Source organism: Delphinus delphis, chromosome 1 (assembly GCF_949987515.2).
Source record: "Delphinus delphis chromosome 1, mDelDel1.2, whole genome shotgun sequence".
Lineage (NCBI taxonomy): Eukaryota > Metazoa > Chordata > Mammalia > Artiodactyla > Delphinidae > Delphinus > Delphinus delphis.
This window is the reverse complement of record NC_082683.1, coordinates 178,669,936-178,697,622: the sequence shown is the minus strand read 5'-3', so window position 1 is coordinate 178,697,622 and position 27,687 is coordinate 178,669,936. Positions and strand designations below refer to the sequence as shown.

Genomic DNA, 27,687 nt, shown 5'->3' with positions numbered 1-27,687 from the left:
ACTGTTGTGGCCTCTCCCGTTGCGGAGCACAGGCTCCGGACACGCAGGCTCAGCAGCCATGGCTCACAGGCCCAGCCGCTCTGCGGCATGTGGGACCTTCCCGGACCGGGGCACGAACCCGCGTCCCCTGCATCGTCAGGCAGACTCTCAACCACTGCGCCACCAGGGAAGCCCTAAGTGTAATTCTTTAACTGTTTGATTGTTTGCCTTCATTTCTGAGCAGTTCTCAGAGGAAATCGTAATCTCAGCAGGTATCCTAAGTCTTCTCTTAATAAACAGAAAGGTCCAATATGGGAAGGTTCTTAAATTCCCTTATGAAAATTATAACGTTATAAGCACTTCCCTGGCGGTCCAGGGTTAAGACTCTGCACTTCCACTACAGGGGGTACGGGTTCGATCCCTGGTCCCGAATTAAGATACTGCACGCTGCGCAGTGCGGCCAAAAGAACAAAACAAAACAAACAAAACAATTATAATGTTATAAACACTGCACTAACTTGTAACTGGACCCTTTGGAAAATTCCGAGCCACTGTAAATCATCCCTATGTTATGGTAGTTAACAGGTCTTGAGAGTGCAAAGCTTCTTTTCACAGAATCAACATTTAATCATATAGGTGTTGAGGAAGTTTTGGTATTTTTGGTGCTGATAGTAGATAATAAGGAAGGGCATACAGATATATGGATAGATCTATATCTATATCTATAATATAGATAAATGAGGTGTAGCTGAGGTGAATGCTTCCTTACTGCCAGGTGTTATTACTCAAAATATCAATTTAGAAGCAGGAAGTTTGTTTTATCTAAAATTTTAATGTAGACCAGCCACACCAACCCCCCTCACTGAAAAGTCATTCTTTACCTGAAAAAGCACATCCTACATTATCTGGAAGAGCAGTGGAGAGACTGAAGGTCCTGCCAGGTTATGGGGAAACAGGTGGGCTGAACTCTGCCAGGGAGAGGTCAGGTTGATGTGACCTCCCTTCCTCCCCACTGGCCCCACCTTCCCAACTGGCCCCCTTCAAAATCCTGGAGGGTGGGGGACAGGGGTCACTTCTTGACAGCTTCTGCCTGGGCTGCCAAATCTGCCTCTTTCTGAGCAGCCAGGAACAGGGCTCGCTCCTTCTGGAAAGCTGCCAGCTCTTCAGAACGGAGGTCCTTCACCACATAAATGCCCAGGGAACCGGCAGATCCAATGACAGAGTGGACAACAGAGGATGGGGCACGTCCTGCAGGGCAAAGGTGTTATCCTGAGCTTTGACGCCGGCGATCTCCTACACGTGCTTCAGTGGCACCAGGCCTGCCACTTCTTTCTCTGTGTGTGGGGCCCCCTTCTCAATCCCAGAAGCTGCCTTCAGGAAGTAGGAAACAGTGGGTTGGCCAGTTTTGATTTCAAATGCCCTGTCAGGCTTCACAAAAATCTTGGTAGGCAGAGAAACGCCTTCTTTGTTGTCCTTGGTCTTCTCGTTGAACTCCTTACAGAACTGGTTGACAGAAATGCCTTGCTGACCCAGGACGGGGCCTGGCGGGGACCCGGGCCGATGGTCCGGATCATGCCGCTGACCTCGGGCTTCCTGAGGGCCTGAGGGCCTGAGTGGCCTGGCTTAGCCTTGACATGATGAGGAGTTCCCGGCCTTAGTTCATTTCAGGTCTACAGCAAGGAGATGGGGGGAGGAGGGGGACAGGGACATCTTCTAAAACCTGGCCTGCATCCCAGTGACTACAGCACTTTATCTCTTTCTTGTAACAAGTCATCTGACAATTATAATATGTTCTGCTCATTAATAAATCTGGGGTCTGGCAGTAGCAGGCATCTCTTGATCACGTATGACAGGTGTGGAATTTTTATATAGTTCCTTTTATAATTTTGCTGATCTGGCATATTTAAGATGAATTATGAGAAGGAGGGACCATAACTGATCAGGTAATGCTTGAAAAGTAGTAGTGCACTTAGCCTTATTCCTTTTAATATCTTCTTTAACATTTTGGTGATTTCCCAAAGTCTAGCGGGCCATGCTGTTTTTAAAACAACAGTGGCTACAAAAATGTTTTCTCTGGTATAGGAATGAGGAAAGCCAGAGGAAAGCCATTTCTTTTATTTAAAAAATGTCTTTTAGAAGGTTTGTAGGAGCACATCCTAGGTAATGCTTAGTAAAAATTGATTTAACTATTTATATGCCTAAAGCCTTCTTTTAATGAAATGACATGAATATGATACGCTATCAATTCAATAACTGACACAATGAAAGGGAAAGTTAGATATTTTCAAAACACCCATAGAGATCCAAGAATATCAGGGATATGCAGTGATAGCGAAATATAATGTGTCAATGAATATAATAAATGTCACAAACATACCTATTCATACTTTTATAAGGGAGGGGCAACTTCTTAGATTGAGAAGATGTGGCTGTTTTCAGAGAGGTTGTCTTTGGATTGTGTAGACACCCCAGTGATAGCTAGTTTTAGTTTTAGAACAGAAAAATGAGGCAAACTATTATGTTTAAACTTATTAGAAAACTCAGTTGATAATAGATCATTCAAATAATTTTATTCTTTTATTTAAAAAATCAAACTTTGGTCTTTAGTCCCAATAATTTCTGGACTACAAATACTATGCTAAATAGTATTTTTTATAACATTTTTTAATATAGTTGGTACATTTTAATGTGTAAAATTGTTCAAGGAATACATAAAATACTTTGACTATTTGCATATCTATGTATACATATTGTTTATTTTATTTGTAGTGACTTTAATGGATGTTGTCTACATGAATGGAGTTTTACCAGAGAAGATAGTTTTTTTTGTTTTTTTAATTTAATTTATTTTTTATACAGCAGGTTCTTATTAGTTATCCCTTTTATACGTATTAGTGTATATATGTCTATCCCAACCTCCCAATTCATCACACCACCACCCCTACCCCGCCACTTTCCCCCCTTGGTGTCCATACATTAGTTCTCTACATCTGTGTCTCTATTTCTGTCCTGCAAAGTGGTTCATCTATACCATTTTTCTAGGTTCCACATAGATGCGTTAATATACGATATTTGTTTTTCCCTTTCTGACTTACTTCACTCTGTATGACAGTCTCTAGATCCATCACATCTCTACAGTGATCCAATTTCGTTCCTTTTTATGGCTGAGTAATATTCCATTGTATATATGTACCACTTCTTTATCCATTCATCTGTTGATGGGCATTTAGGTTGCTTCCATGAACTGGCTATTGTAAACAGTGCTGCAATGAACTTTGGGGTGCATGTGCCTTTATGAATTACGGTTTTCTCTGGGTATATGCCCAGTAGTGCGATTGCTGGGTCATATGGTAATTCTAGTTTTAGTTTTTTAAGGAACCTCCATATTGTTCTGCATAGTGGCTGTATCAGTTTACATTCACACCATCAGTGCAAGGAGGTTCCCTTTTCTCCACACCCTATCCAGCATTTGTTGTTTGTAGATTTTCTGATGATGCCCATTCTAACTTGTGTTAGGTGATACCTCATTGTAGTTTTGATTTGCATTTCTTTAATAATTAATGATGCTGAGCAGCTTTTCATGTGCTTCTTGGCCATCTGTATATCTTCTTTGGAGAAATGTCTATTTAGGTCTTTGGACCATTTTTGGATTGGGTTGTTTGTTTTCTTGATATTGAGCTGCATGAGCTGTTTATGTATTTTGGAGATTAATTCTTTGTCCGCTGATTCGTTTGCAAATATTTTCTCCCATTCTGAGGGTTGTCTTTTCGTCTTGTTTGTAGTTTCCTTTGCTTTGCAAAAGCTCTTAAGTTTCATTAGGTCCCATTTGTTTATTTTTGTTTTAATTTCCATCACTCTGGGAGGTGGATCAAAAAACATCTTGCTGTGATTTATGTCAAAGAGTGTTCTTCCTATGTTTTCCTCTAAGAGTTTTATAGTGTGCAGTCTTACATTCAGGTCTCTAACCCATTTTGAGTTTATTTTTGTGTATGGTGTTAGGGAGTGTTCTAATTTCAATCTTTTTTTTTTTAACATCTTTATTGGAGTATAATTGCTTTACAATGGCGTGTCAGTTTCTGCTTTATAACGAAGTGAATCGGTTATACATATACATATGTCCCCATATCTCTTCCCTCTTGCATCTCCCTCCCTCCCACCCTCCCTATCCCACACCTCTAGGTGGTCACAGAGCACCGAGCTGATCTCCCTGGGCTATGCGGCTGCTTCCCACTAGCTATCTATTTTACAATTGGTAGTGTATATATGTCCATGCCACTCTCTCACTTTGTCCCAGCTTACCCTTCCCCCTCCCCATATCCTCAAGTCCATTCTCTAGTAGGTCTGTGTGTTTATTCCCGTCTTGCCCCGAGGTTCTTCATGACCATTTTTTTTTTTTTTTTAGATTCCATATATATGTGTTAGCATAAGGTATTTGTTTTTCTCTTTCTGACATACTTCACTCTGTATGACAGACTCTAGGTCCATCCACCTCACTACAAATAACTCAGTTTTGTTTCTTTTTATGGCTGAGTAATATTCCACTGTATATATGTGCCACATCTTCTTTATCCATTCATCTGTCGATGGACACGTAGGTGGCTTCCATGTCCTGACTATTGTAAATAGAGCTGCAATAAACATTTTGGTACATGCCTCTTTTTGAATTATGGTTTTCTCAGGGTGTATGCCCAGTAGTGGGATTGCTGGGTCATATGGTAGTTCTATTTTTAGTTTTTTAAGTAACTTCCATACTGTTCTCCATAGTGGCTGTATCAATGTACATTCCCACCAACAGTGCAAGGGGGTTCCCTTTTCTCCACACTCTCTCCAGCATTTATTGTTTGTAGATTTGTTTGTAGATAATGGCCATTCTGACTGGTGTGAGATGATATCTCATTGTAGTTTTGATTTGCATTTCTCTAATGATTAGTGATGTTGAGCATTCTTTCCCTTGGTTGTTGGCAGTCTGTATATCTTCTTTGGAGAAATGTCTATTTAGGTCTTCTGCCCATTTTTGGATTCGGTTGTTTGTTTTTTTGATATTGAGCTGAATGAGCCGCTTGTAAATTTTGGAGATTAATCCTTTGTCAGTTGCTTCATTTGCAAATATTTTCTCACATTCTGAGGGTTGTCTTTTAGTCTTGTTTATGGTTTCCTTTGCTGTGCAAAAGCTTTGAAGTTTCATTAGGTCCCATTTGTTTATTTTTTTTTTATTTCCATTTCTCTAGGAGGTGGGTCAAAAAGGATCTTGCTGTGATTTATGTCATAAAGTGTTCTGCGTATGTTGTCCTCTAAGAGTTTGATAGTTTCTGGCCTTACATTTAGGTCTTTAACTCATTTTGAGTTTATTTTTGTGTATGGTGTTCTAATTTCATTCTTTTACATGTAGCTGTCCAGTTTTCCCAGCACCACTTATTGAATAGAGTGTCTTGTCTCCATTGTATATACTTGCCTCCTTTGTCATAGATTAGTTGACCATAGGTGCATGGGTTTATCTCTGGGCTTTCTATCCTGTTTCATTTATCTATATTTCTCTTTTTGTGCCAGTACCATATTGTCTTGATTACTGTAACTTTATAGTATACTCTGAAGTCGGGGAGTCTGATTCATCCAGCTCTGTTTTTTTCCTCAAAACTGCTTTGGCTGTTCAGGGTCTTTTGTGTCTCCATACAAATTTTAAGATTTTTTTGTTCTAGTTCTGTAAAAAATGCCACTGGTAATTTGATAGGGAGTGCATTGAATCTGTAGATTGCTTTGGGTACTATAGTCATTTTCACAATATTGATTCTTCCAGTTGAAGAACATGGTATGTCTCTCCATCTGTTGGTATCATCATTAATTTCTTTCATCAGTGTCTTATAGTTCTCTGCAGACAGGTCTTTTGTCTCCTTAGGAAGATTTATTCCTAGGTATTTTATTATTTTGTTGCAATGGTATATGGGAGCATTTCCTTAATTTCTCTCTCAGATTTTTCATCATTAGTATACAGGAATGCACGGGATTTCTGTGCATTAATTTTGTATCCTGCAGCTTTACCAAATTCATTTATTAGCTCTAGTAGTTTTCTGGTAGCATCTTTAGGATGCTCTATGTATAGTATCATATCATTTGCAAAGAGTGACAGTTTTACTTCTTCTTTTCCAATTTATATTCCTTTTATTTCTTTTTCTTCTCTGATTGTCATGGCCTGGACTTCCAAAACTATTTTGAACAATAGTGGTGAGAGTGGAAATCCTTGTCTTGTTCCTGATCTTAGAGGAAATGCTTTCAGTTATTCACCATTGAGAATGATGTTTGCTGTGGGTTTGTTGTATATGGCCTCTATTATGTTGAAGAAGATTCCCTCTATTCCACTTTCTGGAGAGTTTTCATCATAAATCGGTGTTGAATTTTGTCAAAAGCTTTTTCTGCATCTATTAAGATGACCATATGGTTTTTATTCTTTAATTTGTTAATACGGTGTATCACATTGCTTTGCGTATATTGAAGAATCCTTGCATCCCTGGGGTAAATCCCACTTGATCATGGTGTATGATCCTTTTGATGTGTTGTTGGATTCTGCTTGCTAGTCTTTTGTTGAGGAATTTCGCATCTATATTCATCAGTGATATTGGGCTGTAATTTTCTGTTTTTTGTAGTATCTTTGTCTGCTTTTGGTATCAGGGTGATGGTGGCCTCATAGAATGAGTTTGGGAGTTTTCCTTCCCCTGCAACTTTTTGGAAGAGTTTGAGAAGGATGGGTGTTAGCTCTTCTTTAAATGTTTGGTAGAATTCACCTGTGAAGCCATCTGGTCCTGGACTTTTGTTTGTTGGAAGATTTTTAATCACAGTTTCAATTTCATTACTTGTGATTGGTCTGTTCATATTTTCTATTTCTTCCTGGTTCAGTCTTGGAAGGTTATACCTTTCTAAGAATTTGTCCATTTCTTCCAGGTTGTCCATTTTATTGGCATAGAGTTGCTTGTAGTAGTCTCTTAGGATGCTTTGTATTTCTGTGCTGTCTGATTTAACTTCTCCTTTTTCATTTCTAATTTTATTGATTTGAGTCCTCTCCCTCTTTTTCTTGATGAGTCTGGCTAATGGTTTATCAATTTTGTTTATCTTCTCAAAGAACCAGCTTTTAGTTTTATTGATCTGTGCTATTGTTTTCTTTGTTTCTATTTCATTTATTTCTGCTCTGATCTTTATGATTTCTTTCCTTCTGCTAACTTTGGGTTTTGTTTGTTCTTCTTTCTCTAGTTCCTTTAGGTGTAAGTTTAGGTTGTTTATTTGAGATTTTTCTTGTTTCTTGAGGTAGACTTGTATAGCTATAAACTTCCTTCTTAGAACTGCTTTTGCTGCATCCCATAGGTTTTGGATCATCGTGTTTCCATTGTCATTTGTCTCTAGGTATTCTTTGGTTTCCTCTTTGATTTCTTCAGTGTTCTCTTGGTTATTTCGTAACGTATTGTTTAGCCTCCATGTGTTTGTGTTTTTATGTTTTTTTTCCTGTAATTGATTTTTAATCTCATTGAGTTGTGATCAGAAAAGATGCTTGATATGATTTCAATTTTCTTAAATTCACTGAGGCTTGATTTGTGTCCCACGATGTGATCTATCCTGGAGAATGTTCCGTGCGCACTTGAGAAGAAAGTGTAATCTGCTGTTTTTGGATGGAATGTCCTATAAATATCAATTAAATCTATCTAGTCTGTTGTGTCATTTAAAGCTTGTGTTTCCTTAGTAATTTTCTGTTTGGGTGATCTGTCCATTGGTGTAAGTGAGGTGTTAAATTCCCCCACTATTAGTGTGTTACTGTCGATTTCCACTTTTATAGCTGTTAGCAGTTGCCTTATGTATTGATGTGCTCCTATGTTGGGTGCATATATATTTATAATTGTTATATCTTCTTCTTGAATTGATTCATTTTCATTATGTAGTGTCCTTCCTTGTCTCTTGTAACATTCTTTATTTTAAAGTCTATTTTATCTGATATGAGTATTGCTACTCCAGCTTTCTTTTGATTTCCATTTACATGGAATATCTTTTTCCATCCCTTCACTTTCAGTCTGTATGTGTCCCTAGGTGTGAAGTGGGTCTCTTGTAGACAGCATATAGATGGGTCTTGTTTTTGTATCCATTCAGCAAGCCTGTGTCTTTTGGTTGGAGCATTTAATCCATTCATGTTTAAGGTAATTATTGATACGTATGTTCCTATTACCATTTTCTTAATTGTTTTGGGTTTGTTTTTGTAGGTCCTTTTCTTCTCTTGTGTTTCCCACTTAGAGAAGTCCCTTTAGCGTTTGTTGTAGAGTGGTTTGGTGGTGCTGAATTCTCTTAGCTTTTGCTTGTCTGTAGAGCGTTTGGTTTCTCCGTCAAATCTGAATGAGACCCTTGCTGGGTAGAGTAATATTGGTTGTAGGTTTTTCCCTTTCATCACTTTAAATATATCATGCCACTCCCTTCTGGCTTTAGAGTTTCTGCTGAGAAATCAGCTGTTAACCTTATGGGAGTTCCCTTCTATATTATTTGTTGTTTTTTCCTTGTTGCTTTCAATAAGTTTTCTTTGTCCTTATTTTTTGTCAATTTGATTACTATGTGTCTTGGTGTGTTTCTCCTTGGGTTTATCCTGCCTGGGACTCTGCACTTCCTGGACTTGGGTGGCTATTTCCCTTCCCATGTTAGGGAAGTTTTCGACTATTATCTCTTCAAGTATTTTCTTGGTTCCTTTCTCCCTCTCTTCTCCTTCTGTGACCCCTATAATGCAAATGTTGTTGCATTTAATGTTTTCCCAGAGGTCTCTTAGGCTGTCTTCTTTTCTTTTCATTCTTTTTTCTTTATTCTGTTCCGCAGCAGTGAATTCCACCATTCTGTCTTCCACATCACTTATACGTTCTTCTGCCTCAGTTATTCTGCTATTGATTTTTCTAGTGTATTTTTCATTTCAGATATTGTATTGTTCATCTCTGTTTTTGTATTGTTCATCTCTGTTTGTTCTTTAATTCTTCTAGGTCTTTATTAAACATTTCTTGCATCTTTTTGATCTTTGCCTCCATTCTTTTTCTGAGGTCCTGGATCATCTTCACTATCATTATTCTGCATTCCTTTTCTTGAAGGTTGCCTATCTCCACTTCATTTAGTTTTTTTTTCTGGGGTTTTATCTTGTTCCTTCATCTGGTACATAGCCCCTGCCTTTTCATCTTGTCTGTCTTTCTGTGAATGTGGTTTTTGTTCCACAGGCTGCAGGATTGTAGTTCTTCTTACTTCTGCCGTCTGTCCTCTCAAAGAAACAGTTTTGTCAACTGCTATTTTCACTTAACATATTGTTAAGTAGATCTAATTAAATCTGTTAAGTGAAGTGTATCTTTAAGTAGATTCCTGAAATGAGATTATTTATGATTGTGTAATATTCCATGATATGAGTGATCATATTTATCTAATTCATATTGTTATTAGGCTGTAGGTTGCTTTCATGCTATTTCACATTCTTGTCTCTAAATATTTGTAAGCATTTCTAAGGCCTTGCTGATGATTTTCCTAAAATAAATTCCTAAATGTGGTATTACCATGTCAATTTTAAAGCTTTTAACGTGTATTTCCATACTGTACTCTAGAAATATGTTTCAGTTTCTAGATACAGTAATTATTAATTGGTGCCCATAACTATGCAGATTTTAGATCATTGTAAAAAAGAAGTTTATAACATGGTTGCCTAGGGAGTGCTATATTAGTCTTTTCTACATTCCTTGGGTATCATCCTTGTCTCATCATATATATTTACTTTCCTTATGTATTTTCCTTATATCATTATACATGCATATCATTGGCAAAACAAAAGCAAAGAAGAAAAAGCAAGGAAATTGACACGTCAGTGCATGTTTTAGCAATAACAATAAAAGCTACTGCTTTTATGAAATTTCAGAATGCTTACAATAAGATAATGCTTTTGCTTGCTAGTAAAATCTCTATTTTGCTCTGTGCTGGTAGCAACAAAAAGAAAGGAAAAAGATGAACAAATCACACATAGACCTTGACTGCTAGGAAAAGCTAATGAGGTAAATGAATAATAGTCAGGTTTTTATTATTTCAAGTAAATCATCACATTTATGGCATACTACTCCCAAGACAATAGGGCAGCAGCTTTTTGTTTTAAATGTTTTATTTTTTTTCCTGTTTTTTGTTTTCCTGCATATTTCATCCCCATTCAAATACTATTTAATTCACATTCACATTGAACTATAAAAGCTGAGATATTCAAAAGCCACTCACTCTTGGGAATTCCCTGGCGGTCCAGTGGTTAGGACTCCATGCTTCCACTGCCAGTGGCCCTGGTTCAATCCCTGGTTGGGGATCTAAGATCCCGCATGCCTCGTGGCATGGCCAAGAAAAGAACAAAAAAGCCACTCAGTCTTGAAATAGTACTTAGTAACTGTGTGGTCTTGGGCAATTATTTAATCTCTGTAGTCTTAGAGTCCTCAACTATAAAATGAGGGTAGTAATCTTACTGCCTTTGGGAGTGAGATAAAGTAGCTTTGAAAAAAGTTGAATCTTGATAGTGAAAGTTTATTGCTGTTTTTTGTTTCCTAGGTTTTGAGTCTATTTTAACAAAATATGGTGATTGTGCTTTGGAGAGTCAAGCTCCAAGGTGAGGAATTCTTTCTTTCATTAGTCACAGACGACGAGACTTTTGTTCTTCCATGAGCACTTATTAAATATTGCAGTTAAGAGATCAAGGGAAGGACCTGTGAAAACTATATCGTTTGTTATGGTGAGATATAGTGGAAGAAATTGTAAACTGTACTACTTACTGGTTAAAAATTTTTTTTTCTCAATTTTTATTTTAGTAGCTGTCTTGACTATTTTCCTCTGGCTGTATATTTCTCTCCACTTGTCTTCCTAGAAACTTAAGCAGAATTCCATTATAGAATCTTGAAGCCAAGTAATTTCACCCTAAGTCCCAAGGTTCCTATTCTAGCAAAGCCTATCAATTTACTATTAACAAAAAATTCAGTTAGGGAAAAAAGGCAGGATTTTCCTTTTGACAACAGTATTTCTAGTCACGGCAATGTTTGGTGATATCCTTTCCTGGGAATATGTTCATTCATCTGTATTCTCTTTATCTTATCCCCACACTCTGCTGATTTAACTGTGCAGACACTGTCCTCTCTGCTAACCCTACTTTCTTTGGAATCTTCTGGAATTCCTGCACCATCATAAATACATTTTCTTACACACTCAGTACTTTTCAAAGAGAGTCCACTGCATCTGCTTATTTTATTTTATTTTTAAAAATTTTTATTGGAGTGCAGTTGATTTACAACGTTTTGTTAGTTTCCCATGTACAGCAAAGTGAATCAGTTATACGTATACATATATCCACTCTTTCTTAGGTTCTTTTCCCAAATAGGCCATTACAGAGTATTGAGAAGAGTTCCCTGTGCTATACAGCAGCTTCTTATTAGTTATCCATTTTATATATAGTAGTGTGTATATGTCAATCCCAGTCTCCCAGTTTATCCCTCCCCCCTCTTATCCCCTGGTAACCATAAGTTTGTTTTCTACATCCGTGACTCTACTTCTGTTTTGTAAGTAATTCATTTGTACCCTTTGTTTTAGATTCTACATATAATCGATATCATATGATATTTGTCTTTTTGTGTCTTACTTCACTCAATATCTAGGTCCATCCATGATGCTGCATCTGCTTATTTTAAATCTTTTTCTAAAAAAATAAATTTATTTATTTATTGGCTGCGTTGGGTCTTCGTTGTTGCATGCGGGCTTTCTCTAGTTGCAGCAAGTGGGGGCTGCTTCATTGCGGTGCGCAGGCTTCTCATTGCGATGGCTTCTCTTGTTGCAGAGCACGGGCTTTAGGCTCGCGGGCTTCAGTAGTTGTGGCACGTGGGCTCAGTAGTTGTGACTTGCGGGCTCTAGAGCACGGGCTCAGTAGCTGTGGTGTACAGGCTTACTTGCTTCCCGGCATGTGGGATCTTCCCAGACCAGGGCTCGAACCTGTGTCCCCTTGCATTGGCAGGCGGATTCTTAACCACTGTGCCACCAGGGAAGAGAGTCCACTGCATCTGCTTATTTTAATAGGAACCAAGCTGTAATGTGAACATCTTTTCCATGAAAACTGCCCATTTTCACGCTGTTCTCCACATACCACAGGTCTGGGGGTGTGTTGCTGACCTTATAAATTATAGACCGTTACATCTCCATATCTTTGAGGTGCATTTTTTTTATTATGACCTTTGTTTTTTCCTTGTCGCTGTGTTCTCCCAACTTTTTAGTGGTTCTTTCATAGTGATGGAGGGTATGGGTACAGCTTCCATATTTTCTTCTCATCCCAGATTCTGCTATTCCCCTTTTCAGGTTCCTTACCTTAGTGAACGACCCTTTCTGGATCTTGCCTCTATGGTTCCTTTATTTTGATGACTTTCACGTCCAGCTTTCTTCAGCATCCTCTTATAAGTCTGGACCCTCCTGTGACCAGAATTGCTTTACTTCTGAGAACATACCCTGCAACCTCCCACTGTATGACTTCTTGACCTTGCAGCCCTCATGTCTTCACTGGCACCAAACTGATTCACTTTCACCTGTCAGCAAGAGCTTCAGTCCCTTTCCACTTTACTTCCAGGATTCTCGCCATTCATTTCTAGCCTCTGGTTTTCTTTTCTGCCTCTTATTTACCCTCCACTTCCTGTACTTCTTGTTGTCTTACTGCTCCACTGACACTTCTGTTAGAGTTTCTGATCATCTTTATTATGCCAGATCCAATGAACAGTTTTCTCTGATTCTCCTCTTCTTCTTTCTTGATACCTCTTTCTCTCTCTCTCTCTCTCTTTTTTTTTTAAATTTTTTTTTGGGGGCAGCACCACGCCGCGACTTGTGGGATCTTAGTTCCCTGACCAGGGATTGAACCTGGGCCCTGGCAGTGAAAGCACAGTATCCTAACCACTGGACCGCCAGGGAATTCCCAAAACCTCCTTCTCTTGATTTCTACAACATCATTCTCCTTTAGTTTATGTCCTGTACGTTCCTTCTTAGTTCTCCTTTATAGGTTTTCCTTTCTTTTACTTACTCCTAAAAATTATGGTTTACCAAGGGCCCTTTCTTGGTGTTTTGCTCTCTTCACTTCTTACCTCTTTCTAGTCCATTTCACTCAAATTTTAGTAACTGTAATGATGTATTGATGATTTCCAAATCTCTATATTTGTCTTGCTCCTCTATGTAAATTTATATATACCTAAAATTATATTTACCTTTTCCCACTGAGCATCTTTGCATAGCTGACGTTCAAGAGATGCCTCAGTGTAGAATGTACAAAATTAATTTTATCTCTTTACAACTATCTCTTCTCTGGTATTTTGTTTTAGGGGAATGGTAGCAACACACAACCAGTTGCCCAAACCAGGAGCATGAAATTCTAACTAAACCTTTTTTGGTAAGGCAGCTTGCACAGTTTGCCCTCTGTCCTTCTACCTAATTCCCCAAATCCTCTCAAATCTCAGCTTCACTTTTGCAAATTCACTTTGCCTGTTTGCATAAAAAGGAAAGGAACTCTTTTTGTTTAATACCGAAGGTGCCCACATTAGCGATTGCATTTTTGTTGTTGTTGGTGGTTTTTATTAAAGTGAAGTATAGTTGATTTACAATTTTGTGCTAGTTTCAGGTGTACATTAAAGTGACTTAGTTATAATTTTCAGGTCATTACAAAATATTGAATGTAGCTCCCTGTACTATATTGTAGATCCTTGTTACTTACCTATTTTATGTTATAGTAGTGTCTGTTAATCCCATACTCCTAATGTGTCTCTGCCTCTCTCCCTCTCCCCTTTGGTAACCATAAATTTGTTTTCTATGTCTGTGAGTCTGTTTGTTTTGTAAATAGATTCATTTGTATTCTTTTTTAGATTCCACATATAAGTGATATCATGTAATATTTGTCTCTCCTTGTCTGACTTACTTCACTCAGTATGGCAATCTCTAGGTCCATTCATGTAGCTGCAAATAGCATTATTTTGTTCCTTTTTATGACTCAATAATATTCCATTGTATATATGCCACATCTTCTTAAACCAGTTGTCTGTTGATGGTCACTTGGGTTGTTTCTGTCTTGGCTATTGTATATAGTGCTGCTATGAACATTGGGGTGTAAGACCTTGCATTTTTAACCCATGACAATAATTATACATTATCAGAAGTTATAATTTATTCCTTACCATATTGAGTCTAAAGAGAGAGCTTAAAATGTCAGATAGGGTGATGTGCCTTTTCCTTGCGTTTTCCCACCAGATTTCCTCCCTCACATTTTTAAAAGTTTAAGGTAACATACAAATTTAAAGTAATAAATAGATAAAAGAATGTAGTGCCTTTGTGAGCATATGGATTTGGGAAGTTACAAAAATGAAATACTTAGGAAAAATATCTCCTGCTTCCCACTCCCTAAATATGTAAAAACAATTTTTCTATTATATAAAAAAGTGAAGCACTGCAACCTAATCTATATTTTCTTGCCACAGATTAGCATTTATGTGATCTTTTTTTTTTTTTTTTCGGTACGCGGGCCTCTCACTGTTGTGGCCTCTCCCGTTGTGGAGCACAGGCTCCGGACGCGCAGGCTCAGCGGCCATGGCTCATGGGCCCAGCCGCTCCGCGGCATGTGGGATCTTCCTGGACCGGGGCACGAACCCGTGCCCCCTGCATCGTCAGGCAGACTCTCAACCACTGCGCCACCAGGGAAGCCCCATTTATGTGATCTTATACTAAGCCTTTGTGATATTAATAGCTAAAAATGCTAAAAAGATTGTATTCCATATAGACTGATGTTTAAAGTTTAATTTGTTGTAAAATCTTGCTTGTTTTGTAAATAGCTGTAGTTGCTGTAATTCCTTGAGAATAAATGACCTGGTTTTGAAAAAGTGTTTTTATCAAAATACATGTACATTGTTCAAAAAGTCAGCAGTTATCCTAAGGCTTAGAATAAGAAAACAAGACCAACAGAAACAGTTGGCCCGAGACTTCCCTGGTGGCGCAGTGGTTAAGAATCCGCTTGCCAATGCAGGGGACACGGGTTCGAGTCCTGGTCCAGGAAGATCCCACATGCCACGGAGCAACTAAGCCCGTGCGCCACAGCTACTGAGCCTGCGTTCTAGAGCCCACGAGCCACAACTACTGAGCCTGCGCACCCAGAACCCATGCTCTGTCCGCAGCAAGAGACGCCACCACAATGAGAAGCCCGCGCGCCTAGAACCTGCGCACCACAATGAAGAGTAGCCCCCACTGGCCGCAACTAGAGAAAGCCCGCGGGAAGCAACAAAGGCCCAACGCAGCCATAAATAAATAAATAAATTTATTAAAACCAAACATTTGGCTCCTGCCAACATGTTATCAACATGTTAAAACAACATGGTTTACCTTTCAGACAGAAACACTTTTCAGTCTTTTACCTGTTTCTTCTATAGAGTTTTTAACTCACTGTAGTATATTTCTTAGTTTTTTAGTCTCTGGCAGTATTTGTTGACTTCCTTCTGTAGAAGATGAGGAGTTAGAAGTCCGATTACACCACCACCACACACACCTTCCGTTCCCCATCTCCCCACTATAGTCCTGCTTGCTTAGGGGATGCCAAGGATGTATATTTTACGACTACTGAAATATTGCTCAGAGCTGAGTAATGTAGTAATGTATTACGATTAACTTTTTCTTATTCAGATTTTTTGCTCTTTAGGAATTTAATCAGTTTCATTTTTTGGGTTTGTTGGTTTGTTTGCCTAGCTTTCCCGCAATACTCTAACAGAACTATATATAAAGGCTTTCTCAGTGTGGTCAGACACATCAGAGATTGTATCAGTCAGGATGGTTCAGGTTGTGCTAAGGTCAGAAACAGCCTCAAATCCTCACTTGTTCTCTGTGGAGCTACTCAGGTACCCCTTGCCCTCCCACTGAACCATCTTCATGCTTCATTCTGGACTCAACTCTTTCGGCTTCTTTTCTCTCTGTTGATCTGGGACCTCAGTTCATCATTACTCCATCATCTTGGGGATTGTCCTCATTTTCTCATATTGGAGTCTCCTATTTTCTAAGTTTGTTTACTCCTTTCTGTTGGTGGAATACATCTTCCAGAAGCTTCCTGAGAAAGGGTTTTTAAAAGGAAAGATTTTTGAGCTGGGACATGTCTAAAAATATTGCTATTCTACCATTACATGTGACTAAATACAAAATTTATTTTGGAAAATTATTTCCTTTTAGAATTTGGAAGGAACTGTTCCACTGTCTGTTATTTTCCTGTGCTGCTGCTGAGAACCCCATGATCATTTGAGTGACTCGCTTCTAGGTATTGAAAACTTTCATCTCCATTCTTCTGATAGTTCATGATGATGTACCTCGGTGCAGGTCTTTTTATTATTACATTTCATTAATTTAGTAGTGAATGACCAAAAATTAACTGGAAGCTCTATGAATGGATGGGATTTGTTGCCTGTGGACTTTACTGGGGATGATACGAAGAGGAGCTGACTGTTTCTTTGTCATTTTCCCCTTCCCCCGCCCCCACCCCCTGCCCCCATCTGTAGTTCTTACCTCTTGGGCTAGTTTGTCCAGATTTGAATCCTCTAAATCTTGGAAAAGAAGTCATTTATACATTAACTTACAATAGCAGCCTTTAGCATAAGCCCCCTGTCTTGGACAGTGCCACCTCCCTCCCCACTTTCTGTTCTCCCTGGTCTACCCTGGTCCACCCTGGTGTAACCTCTTTCATCGTCCGGTGTTCTGGGGGTCAGGGAATGATATTTGCCTAATTGTGTGTGATGGAACAGGGGATGTTGGTACTAATAGACCTTTTATCCACTCTGTTTTCTCACCAGCCCTTCCTCTACTCCCAAGGTTCCCACTTCCCAATAACTTGGTCTTTCCAGGTACAAAGGTGCTTCTTGTCCTTCTGTGTTATCTAACATCTGTGTCAATTCTGGAGCAGTTTCAGTTTACTCGTTTTTCTGCTAATGATGGAGTCTGTAATGACTACTCATTTCTAAATTTTGCTTACAAATGAAAACTTTTTCTAATATCAATCTCTGTGCCTTGAGCTCGGTTCTCTTCCATCAGTGATCTAGGACAGCAAATAAGTAATATATAGCATTAAGTAAAATCTTACAACATCCTGAAAGCACTGCAGATTACATTCCTCATGGCTTGTTGTCCTTTTTTCCTAGTGAGAAAAGTATCCACAAACGGTAAAATAGCACATGTGAGAAGGAAACAAAGAACTTGAATTTCAAAGGATTGTATTTTCTGGTTTCTTTGCATTTTTTTTGCGGTACGCGGGCCTCTCACTGTTGTGGCCTCTCCCGTTGCGGAGCACAGGCTCTGGACGCGCAGGCTCAGCGGCCATGGCTCACGGGCCCAGCCGCTCCGCGGCATGTGGGATCCTCCCGGACCGGGGCACGAACCCATGTCCCCTGCATCGGCAGGGGGACTCTCAACCACTGCGCCACCAGGGAAGCCCACCTAGTGATTTTGTATTGTATTCCAAACATTGTGAATTCTGTCCTTTGAGACAGATATTTTATATTTCTGTAAATATTCCGAGCTTTATTTTGGAATGTTGTTATTTGGAAACTGTTTGATCCTTTCAGGTCTTGCTTTTGAAATTTGTCAGGCAGCCCCAGAGCAGTGCTCAGACTAAGGTTTATTATTTCCCACTACTGAGGCAAGACCCTTTGAGTCCTCTAGCCCTGGGCATCCTGAGTTTCTGCAGGCTATTTGGTGTAAGCCTGGGTACAGTTCCTGAGCCTGTGTTCTTTGCCAGGCACTGTTACTGCTGGTTCTTTCCCAGCCTTAGTTTCCTGGCATGCATGTGATAATCAGCAGTCAGCTGAGTACTGGAGAATGTCTGCTTATCTCCAGAGTTTTTTCCCTGTGCAGCCCTCTCCTCTCTGGTACTGAATCCTGTGATTTCTCGCTGCCTTGGTTTTTCCAGACACTTAGCTCTGTCTTCTCAGTTCAGAGGCTGCCAGGCTCCATCTGGATCTTACTGTCTGTGAGCAACTTTCTCAAAGCAGTTACAGTAAACCGAAGCAACTGTAGGGCTCACCTCGTTTGTTTCTCATCTTTCCGGGAATACCATCCTCTGTTGCCTGAGGTTCATTGCCTTGAAATTTTGCGTGTGTGTGTGTGTGTGTGTGGTCAGTCTTTTTGTTGTTTCTGGGGTGTGTGTGTGTGGATCTGGTGTCTGTTACTATATCTAGGCCAGTAGAAGCTACAGGATAGATGTTGTTTTTTTTGTTGTTTTTGTTTTTTTTTTTTTGCGGTACGCGGGCCTCTCACTGTTGTGACCTCTCCCGTCACGGAGCACAGGCTCCGGACGCGCAGGCTCAACGGCCATGGCTCACGGGCCCAGCCGCTCCGCAGCATGTGGGATCTTCCCGCACCGGGGCACGAACCTGCATCCCCTGCATCGGCAGGCGGACTCTCAACCACTGCACCACCAGGGAAGCCCTGCTGTATTTCATAAAATAAAAATTAGGTATTATTTTCTCTTTTCTCCAGATTAGATAACAAAACTATTAATAACTGATTCTCAGCAAAACTAAATGATTTTCTCAGGACCATGTAACTATGATAGAGCTGGGATTCAAACCCAGGCCCACTCTACCGTACTATTCTATCGCTACCCAATTTTGTGTACTTAGTCGAGTTTTCTTTATCTTAGAAATGTCAGTCTATTTCTTTCTCTCTTTATCTCAAGAAATTTCAAGTACCTGCCTGTCAGGTACTATTATAAAGGAAACCATGCTATAAAGGCATTTACAGTAGCTGGGAAAGTAAATAAGAGTTCCATGTAGCATGGTGTGATCAACTTGCAGGTGTCGTGAGAGCACAAGGAAAGGAAGGACCAGGGGAGGATCTGAAGTGGACCAGTTGCTTGAGTGAGTCCAACAGGTCAGTGTGGTAGGAACCTGCAGAAGGAATAAAATGTGCAAAGGTGCAGAACCACGAGAGAGCATGGAGAACATAAGGAACTGGCGAGCCAGGGGCTGGAGAATGCCAGGAGATAACATTGTGAAGGTAGGGAGCTTTCTGATCATGAAAGCACTCCATGCCTCTCTCAAATTTCTAGAGTTTTTTGACTGATGGAGGAGGGAGACTACTGAATAATTTTAAACCACGAAGTGACCTGCTGGGAATCCAGTTTTGGATCTTTCTCCTCTGCGTGTACTAAAGGTTAGCTTTGCTTTAGCGAAGATTTGGATGATTAAGTCTGGCGGTGACACAAGATATATGCAAAATGGATATAGTTTCTGGTTCAAATTTCTGTTGGGAAAGTTCTTTACAGTCAACGAATTATTTCTTAGAGATAAAAGCACATTGCCTAACTGTGTCATTACATTTTGAGATTTTAATGGGTAATTTTTTGCCCTGGTAAGAGTGTGTATGTAGGTGGATGTGTGTGCACATACACGTGTATTTATGTATATGGTTTTATGCTGTATTATATATGTTATCATTAGAAGTATGATGTATGGCAAAACAAAGCAAAAGAGAGGAGCTTCCTAGGGGAGAGCATTCCTAGTTTGTGTTGAAGATTCAGACACCCCAGATCTTTAAAAATCTGACATAAGTACATATAGATATTCCCTCATTGATTAAAGAATGGTTTCACTCATTCAGTGAACATTGTTGAGTCTTCACGATGTGGCAGGCACTCAAGTCAGGACTGTGGATACAGTGATGAATGATATAGTCCCTAGCCCTCTCAAGTGGGATTAACATGTATTTCAGCAGCTGTAATTATGATAAATGTTGTGATAAAATTTGTATATAAAGGAAGTTATTCAGACCGGGATAAGCTTGTCAAAGTATCAAATTGGTGTAGATAATAGAAATTACCAAAAGCACTGGCTTAATTATGTAATACTCAAACATGACACCTCCACCTTAGTGCCTCACAGAGGTGTCAGTGTCCTGTAAAAAATGAATTTGGAAATAGTGAGGTTCAAGAAACAGTTTACACGTTCATGGATCAGAAGACTCAATATAGTAAAGATGTCATTTCTCCCTAAATTTATCTGTTGGGTTAAGACAATTTCTATCATCATTTCAGCAAGGTTTTTTTGTAGACATAGATGAATTCCAAAATTTTTATGGAACGGTAAAGTCTCTAGAATAGCCAAAACAGTTTTGTGGGAGGAATAATAATGTGGAAATAATCGGTCTTCTCAATGTTAAGGCTTACTGTATAGGCACAGTATTCAAGATGCTGTGGTCCTAGAGGAAGGACGCACAGAGCTGGACAGAACTGGATAGAGAACCCAGAAGTGCACCCATACAAATACGTCCAATTAATTTTTAACAAAGGAGCACAAGCAGTTCAATGGAGGAAGAATAACCTTTTCAAAAAACACTGCTGGAGCAATTGGACCTCCGTAGCTAAAAAAATGAACCTGGACCTAAGTCTCACACTTAACACAAAACAACTCAAAATGGTTCATGGAATTACACGTAAAACATAAACTAACATTTCTAGGAGAAGACATAGGAGAAAATCTTTGGGACCAAGAATAGGCAAATGGTCCTCAGACCAACACTAAAAACAACCCCCTGCCCCCCTGCCCAAATTGTGCTTCATCAAAATTCAAAGCTTTTGTCGGGAGGATGAAGTGACAAATTACAAACTGGGAGAAGATATTTGCAATCCACATTTCAATAAAGGACGTGTTTCTGGAATATATGGAGAACTCTCAAAACTCAGCATTGAAAAAGAAGCAAAAACAATCCAGCTAGGAAATGAGCAAAAGATACGCACAGACATTTCACCAAAGAATATATACAGATGGCAGGTAAGTGTATAAAAAGATGTTCAATATTGTTAGCCATTAGAGAAATGCATATTAAGACCACAAGGAGCTATCATTACATACCTCTCAGAATGGGAAAAAAAAAAAAGTGATCCTTGCCATCAAATGCTGGTATGGTTGTGGAAAAACTGGAGCACTCATGCATTGCTGGTGGAAATGTAAAATGGTACAGCCACACTGGAAAATAGTTTGGTAGTTCCTTTTAAAACTGAAAATAGATTTACCATATGACCCAGCAATTTCAATCTAAGGCAGTCTTAGATTTTCATACAGAAACTTGTACACAGATATTCACAGCAGCCAGTCCCTAGTTATATAAACAGTGGTACATCCATACGATGGAATACTAGTCAGCAGTAAAAAGGAAAACTGATTTATAAATTCGACAACTTGGATGAAACTCAAAGAAATTATGCTGAAGAAAAAAAAGCCAACCTCAAAAGAATATATATGACATGATTACATGTATTTAACATTCATGAAATAATGTGATTATAGGAATGGAGAGCAGATTAGTGGTAGTGAGGTATAAGTGATGCCGGTTGGTGGAGAGACTCTAAGCAGATGGCAGGCGGGAGTCTTGTGATGATACAATTAAATATCTTGATTGTGTGGTAGTTACAGGCAGCTACATGGATGATAAAGCTTTGCAGGGCTACACATACAACACACACATACCAGTGAGTGCATTTACAACTGGTGAAATCTGAATAAGCTTTTTGAATTGCACCAATTTCAATTTTTCTGGTGTTACTATTGTGCTATAGTTATGTCATATGTTAACATCGAGGGAGCCTGGGTGAAGGGTGCACAGAACATCTCTGAACATCTTTGCCCTTCTGTGAATTTATATCATCTCAAGATAAAAGACTTAAAAAAAAAAAGCAAGTGATAAACATAAATAAAATAAATGCCTCCTGGGGGAGAACAGTTTTCATGTCTCCTCCATTAGCACTGAAAATTGTTAGAAATAAAATGACCAAATCTTATGAATATTTTAGCCAGTTTTCTATGTATTAGCACATTCAGACGCTCCACCCTCCCTCTTCTTCTCCTCTCTGTGCCTCCCTCCCTTTTTTTCTTTTAGTCATCAGTTATTTAGTGCTCAAAACACCTTGAAGGATACTGCATAAACATGTAGAAGGAAATATGAATATCATGTATCAAATCTTCAGTCTAACTGAGTTCTACAGAGTGACTCATCAACTTAAGTTAAGATCATTTTCACCTGGTCTGATTAGAAAGCAAGACTGTCCCTGATCAGTAAAACTAAAAGCTGATTCTATGAGAAGATAAACAAAATTGATAAACCATTAGCCGGACTCATCAAGAAAAAAAAGGAGAATACTCAAATCAATAGAATTAGAAATGAAAAAGGAGAAATAACAACTGACACTGGAGAAATACAAAAGATCATGAGAGATTACTACAAGCAACTCTATGCGAATAAAATGGACAACCTGGAAGAAATGGACAAATTCTTAGAAATGCACAACCTGCCAAGACTGAATCAGGAAGAAATAGAAAATAAGAACAGACCAATCACAAGCACTGAAATTGAAACTGTGATGAAAAATCTTCCAACAAACAAAAACTCAGGACCAGATGGCTTCACAGGCAAATTCTGTAAAACATTTAGGGAACAGCTAACACCTATCCTTCTCAAACTCTTCCAAAATATAGCAGAGGGAAGAAGACTCCCAAACTCATTCTACGAGGCCACCATCACCCTGATACCAAAACCAGACAAGGATGTCACAAAGAAAGAAAACTACAGGCCAATATCACTGATGAACATAGATGCAAAAATCCTCAACAAAATACTAGCAAACAGAATCCAACAGCACATTAAAAGGATCATACACCATGATCAAGTGAGGTTTATTCCAGGAATGCAAGGATTCTTCAATATACACAAATCAATCAATGTGATACACCATATTAACAAATTGAAAGAGAAAAACCGTATGGTCATCTCAATAGATGCAGAGAAAGCTTTCGACAAAATTCAACACCCATTTATGACAAAAACCCTCCAGAAAGTAGGCACAGAGGGAACTTTCCTCAACATAATAAAGGCCATATATGACAAACCCACAGCCAACATCGTCCTCAATGGTGAAAAACTGAAAGCATTTCCACTAAGATCAGGAAGAAGAAAAGGTTGCCCATTCTCACCACTCTTACTCAACATAGTTTTGGAAGTTTTAGCCACAGCAATCAGAGAAGAAAAGGAAATAAAAGGAATCCAAATCGGAAAAGAAGAAGTAAAGCTGTCACTGTTTGCAGATGACATGATACTATACATAGAGAATCCTAAAGGTGCTACCAGAAAACTACTAGAGCTAAGCAATGAATTTGGTAAACTAGCAGGATACAAAATTAATGCACAGAAATCTCTGGCATTCCTATACACTAATGATGAAAAATCTGAAAGTGACATCAAGAAAACACTCCCATTTACCATTGCAACACAAAGAATAAAATATCTAGGAATAAACCTACCTAAGGAGACAAAAGACCTGTATGCAGAAAATTATAAGACACTGATGAAAGAAATTAAAGATGATACAAATAGATGGAGAGATATACCATGTTCTTGGATTGGAAGAATCAACATTGTGAAAATGACTCTACTACCCAAAGCAATCTACAGATTCAATGCAATCCCTATCAAACTACCACTGGCATATTTCACAGAATTAGAACAAAAAATTTCACAATTTGTATGGAAATACCAAAGACCCCGAATAGCCAAAGCAATCTTGAGAATGAAAAATGGATCTGGAGGAATCAGGCTCCCTGACTTCAGACTATACTACAAAGCTACAGTAATTAAGACAGTATGGTACTGGCACAAAAACAGAAAGGTAGATCAATGGAACAGGATAGAAAGCCCAGAGATAAACCCATGCACATTTGGTCACCTTATCTTTGATAAAGGAGGCAGGACTGTACAGTGGAGAAAGGACAGCCTCTTCAATAAGTGGTGCTGGGAAAACTGGACAGGTACATGTAAAAGTATGAGATTAGATCACTCCCTAACACCATACACAAAAATAAGCTCAAAATGGATTAAAGACCTAAATGTAAGGCCAGAAACTATCAAACTCTTAGAGGAAAACATAGGCAGAACACTCTATGACATAAATCACAGCAAGATCCTTTTTGACCCACCTCCTAGAGAAATGGAAATAAAAACAAAAATAAACAAATGGGACCTAATGAAACTGCAAAGCTTTTGCACAGCAAAGGAAACCATAAACAAGACCAAAAGACAACCCTCAGAATGGGAGAAAATATTTGCAAATGAAGCAACTGATGAAGGATTAATCTACAAAATTTACATGCAGCTCATGCAGCTCAATAACAAAAAAAACAAACAACCCAATCCAAAAATGGGCAGAAGACCTAAATAGACATTTCTCCAAAGAAGATATACGGAATGACAACAAAAACATGAAAGAATGCTCAACATCATTAATCATTAGGGAAATGCAAATCAAAACTACAATGAGATATCATCTCACACCAGTCAGAATGGCCATCATCAAAAAATCTACAAACAATAAATGCTGGAGAGGGTCTGGAGAAAAGGGAACCCTCTTGCACTGCTTGTGGGAATGTGAATTGGTACAGCCACTATGGAGAACAGTATGGAGGTTCCTTAAAAATCTACAAATGGAGCTACCATATGACCCAGCAATCCCACTGCTGGGCATATACCCTGAGAAAACCATAATTCAAAGAGAGTCATGTACCAAAATGTCCATTGCAGCTCTATTTACGATAGCCAGGAGATGGAAACAACCTAAGTGTCCATGATTGGATGAATAGATAAAGAAGATGTGGCACATATATACAATGGAATATTACTCAGCCATAAAAAGAAACGAAATTGAGCTATTTGTAATGAAGCGGATGGACCTAGAGTCTGTCATACAGAGTGAAGTAAGTCAGAAAGAGAAAGACAAATACCGTATGCTAACACATATATATGGAATTTAAGAAAAAAAAATGTCATGAAGAATCTAAGGGTAAGACAGGAATAAAGAGACAGACCTACTAAGAGAATGGGCTTGAGGATATACGGAGGGGGAAGGGTAAGCTGTGACAAAGCGAGAGAGTGGCATGGACATATATACACTACCAAACGTAAAATAGATAGCTAGCAGGAAGTAGCCACGTAGCACAGGGAGATCAGCTCGGTGGTTTGTGACCACCTAGAGCTGTGGGATAGGGAGGGTGCGAGGAGGGAGACGCAAGAGGGAGGGGATATGGGAACATATGTATATATATAACTGATTCACTTTGTTATAAAGCAGAAAGCTAACACACCATTGTAAAGCAATTATACTCCAATAAAGATGTTAAAAAAAAAAGACTGTCCCTGAGTAACTTTTTAAAAAAGATAATTAAGCGATGAAATGTAATGCTGTATGTATAACCGAATCCAAAGCACTGTGTCTACTCATTCCAACCACAAAAAGTGCAATTGATTTTGGATCTGAGTAAGCCATGAAGTGATTAAACACACACATGTATGTTCAGGAATTATATTCTCTACGTTCATAGAATTTTAAATATACCTCTCAGAATTCTCTCTCTCTTGCTCTCTCTCTCTTTCTCTCTCTCTGTCAGCTTTATTTTATTCTTAAAACTTCACATTAGTCATAACTCTCACATTTTCCATGAAGACAGTTAAGGTATATCTTTGAAGTTAAATGCAGTGGACGAAGTCTTTGTGACAGTTGTTTCCTAATCTTCGAATTAGAAGATTTGGTCAAATATCCACTGTGTGCCTTGCGGAAGTTAAAAACCTACACTCAACTTTTTCAAAATTCTGAAAAGACAAGGCCTGCTGTGGTTAAAAAATCCTGGAGATTCTTTCCTTTCTGATGTACATGGGTTCTTTTATTTCATCCTAGCATCCATCTAAACGTGAGGCACTAGAGCCCCTTTCCATTTATAGCCCCATTTATATGGAGTAGAACTTATGCCTAACGTTTTCTGAGAAGCACTAAAGAGTCAGCATGCATCCAGAAACAATTGAAAATCATATGCTAGACCTTCTTACTCCTAAAGCCTTTGCAGCAACTCTTTTGTTGGTGGTTCCCATGTGTTACTTCATTTTACAAAGTGTCTGGCCTTCCAGCATCTCAGGAAATTTCTCTTTTCCTTTGTCATCAGCTTTTCTTGAAAGCCTACGTTCACCTATCCAAATGCATCATGGTGCTCAATAAAATAAAACAGCTTTTTAATGATAATAGCTACACTCATTAGAAAGCATCTGGATGCCATAGCGATGGTGCCTTACTGATGATCCCACCAAACGCGGTGATGGCGGCTCTGATTTGCTAACAAGGTGACGAAGCATATTTATTTTTGTCAGTTGGATACTTCTTCCTCAGCCTTCTCTAATTCACTTCATGGCACTCTCTCACTCTCTTTACTTCTAGAAGGCCAAGATTAATCCCCCTAAGATCCCTTTTGTTTGTTGATATCTAGATCTGCCTTCCTTTTTAGATGCTGGGAGACACCCTCATTCACTTGCCCAGTCACTAGGTCATCATACCAACTTCTACCACCCAAGCTTAGGCTTCTCTGCATCTGGAGGATCCTGTGTCAGGCAGAGTTTTCCCTGCATTGGGAGAAATCCCAAGCCCCTAGTGGATCTTTGTATCAGATCTAAAACTTCAATTTGCAGGGTTTAATTTTTGCAAGAGGACGAGTAAACTCTCAAAATATGTCACTACCATATTCTCTTCTTTTACAGTCAAGTTTTGTTGTCATTTGCCAATCCACCAGAGAAAGAGATTAAAAGGTGAGCACTTTTTAAAGCTCATTAGCCCCTTTCTACAGGATCTGAGCCTTATGGAGTCAGTTGGATTGTTTCATTCATGGTGTTGGAATACATTACCTCTCAGGTCCTGCTTCTCAGTTTTAAAATCTCCTTTAGGCAAGTTTTAGCATCTGCATAATCACACAATCAGCGTCAGACTTTTAGCATGGATATACATTCCCCCAAATACACATTATATCCATTACTAAAACAAAAGAATTGATATCTCTGCTTTGTGACATCCCCAAAACACACTTCAGCCCTCATTCCAAGCCATTCCGGACCCTTTCCATGGAAAGAGATTTCTGCATCTCTGGGGCAATAATGAAATTTACTGCATGTCTGGAAATACGTGTCTCTGCCGTCCTATGCCTTCTGGATTTGTACCCCTGGGACTCTTATTTGCTAGGTATCAGGGCCTGATTGACCTATTGATCATAAGTATCTTGTTTATAGACAAGAATTCTACGGTGGAGGCAAACTCATCAGCATGGTTAATAACGAGGAACTGGGATCTCTTTTGAGGACACTTTTGTCTTGTGTTGAAAAACTACCTTAACTCCAGTCCCTCGAGTACCAAAAATTCTACGTCAAGGGGCTTATTTTATTCATTTCTACATTTCTTTCAGCTGTCTGTCTGAACTGAGTCCCAGTGCTACTGTATTCTGGGATGTTCCTCCAAAATAGCCATGTCATCTCTCGTTCTTTCTCCTCCAAAATTAATAGCTTGAGCAGGGGCGAGTCGGGGGAGTTTTTCGTGTCTTTTCCCATGTTGCCCAAGTTCTTCCAACAGATACTGTAAATGGATCTATATTGAACTTATTTCTACCTTTTCTGTTTAATAGCAACATCCTGTCCATCTCTGCAAAAATATCTAATCTTAAAGCATTTATTATTTCAACCAATATGTGTTGAGCATCTCCTAGGTAACAGTCATTATTCAAAGTATTGAGGTTGTGCAGGTGAATAAAATAGGCAAACATTTCTGCCCTCATGGGACAATGAAAGGGGAGGGGAAGACAAATTAATATA

At 39.0% G+C, this 27,687-nt stretch overlaps 1 protein-coding gene and 1 pseudogene across 23 annotated transcripts in view; one reads left to right on the top strand and one right to left on the bottom strand.

The window, feature by feature from the left end:
* KCNT2 (potassium sodium-activated channel subfamily T member 2) overlaps nt 1-27,687 on the top strand; it is a 414,242-nt gene that overhangs the window by 57,850 nt on the left and 328,705 nt on the right. For 2 of the 23 annotated variants that reach the window (XM_059998627.1, XM_059998592.1), the window contains exon 2: nt 10,546-10,603. The exons of 18 other annotated variants lie outside the window; for them this stretch is intronic. The gene's annotated coding sequence lies outside the window, so the exon portion shown is untranslated. Of the gene's footprint in view, nt 1-10,545; nt 10,604-18,276; nt 18,898-25,585; nt 26,638-27,687 lie in introns of those variants that run through there. 3 more of the 23 variants (XM_059998653.1, XM_059998619.1, XM_059998742.2) reach the window with 3 other exon arrangements.
* On the bottom strand, nt 42-27,426 carry LOC132425743 (large ribosomal subunit protein uL11m pseudogene; annotated as a pseudogene).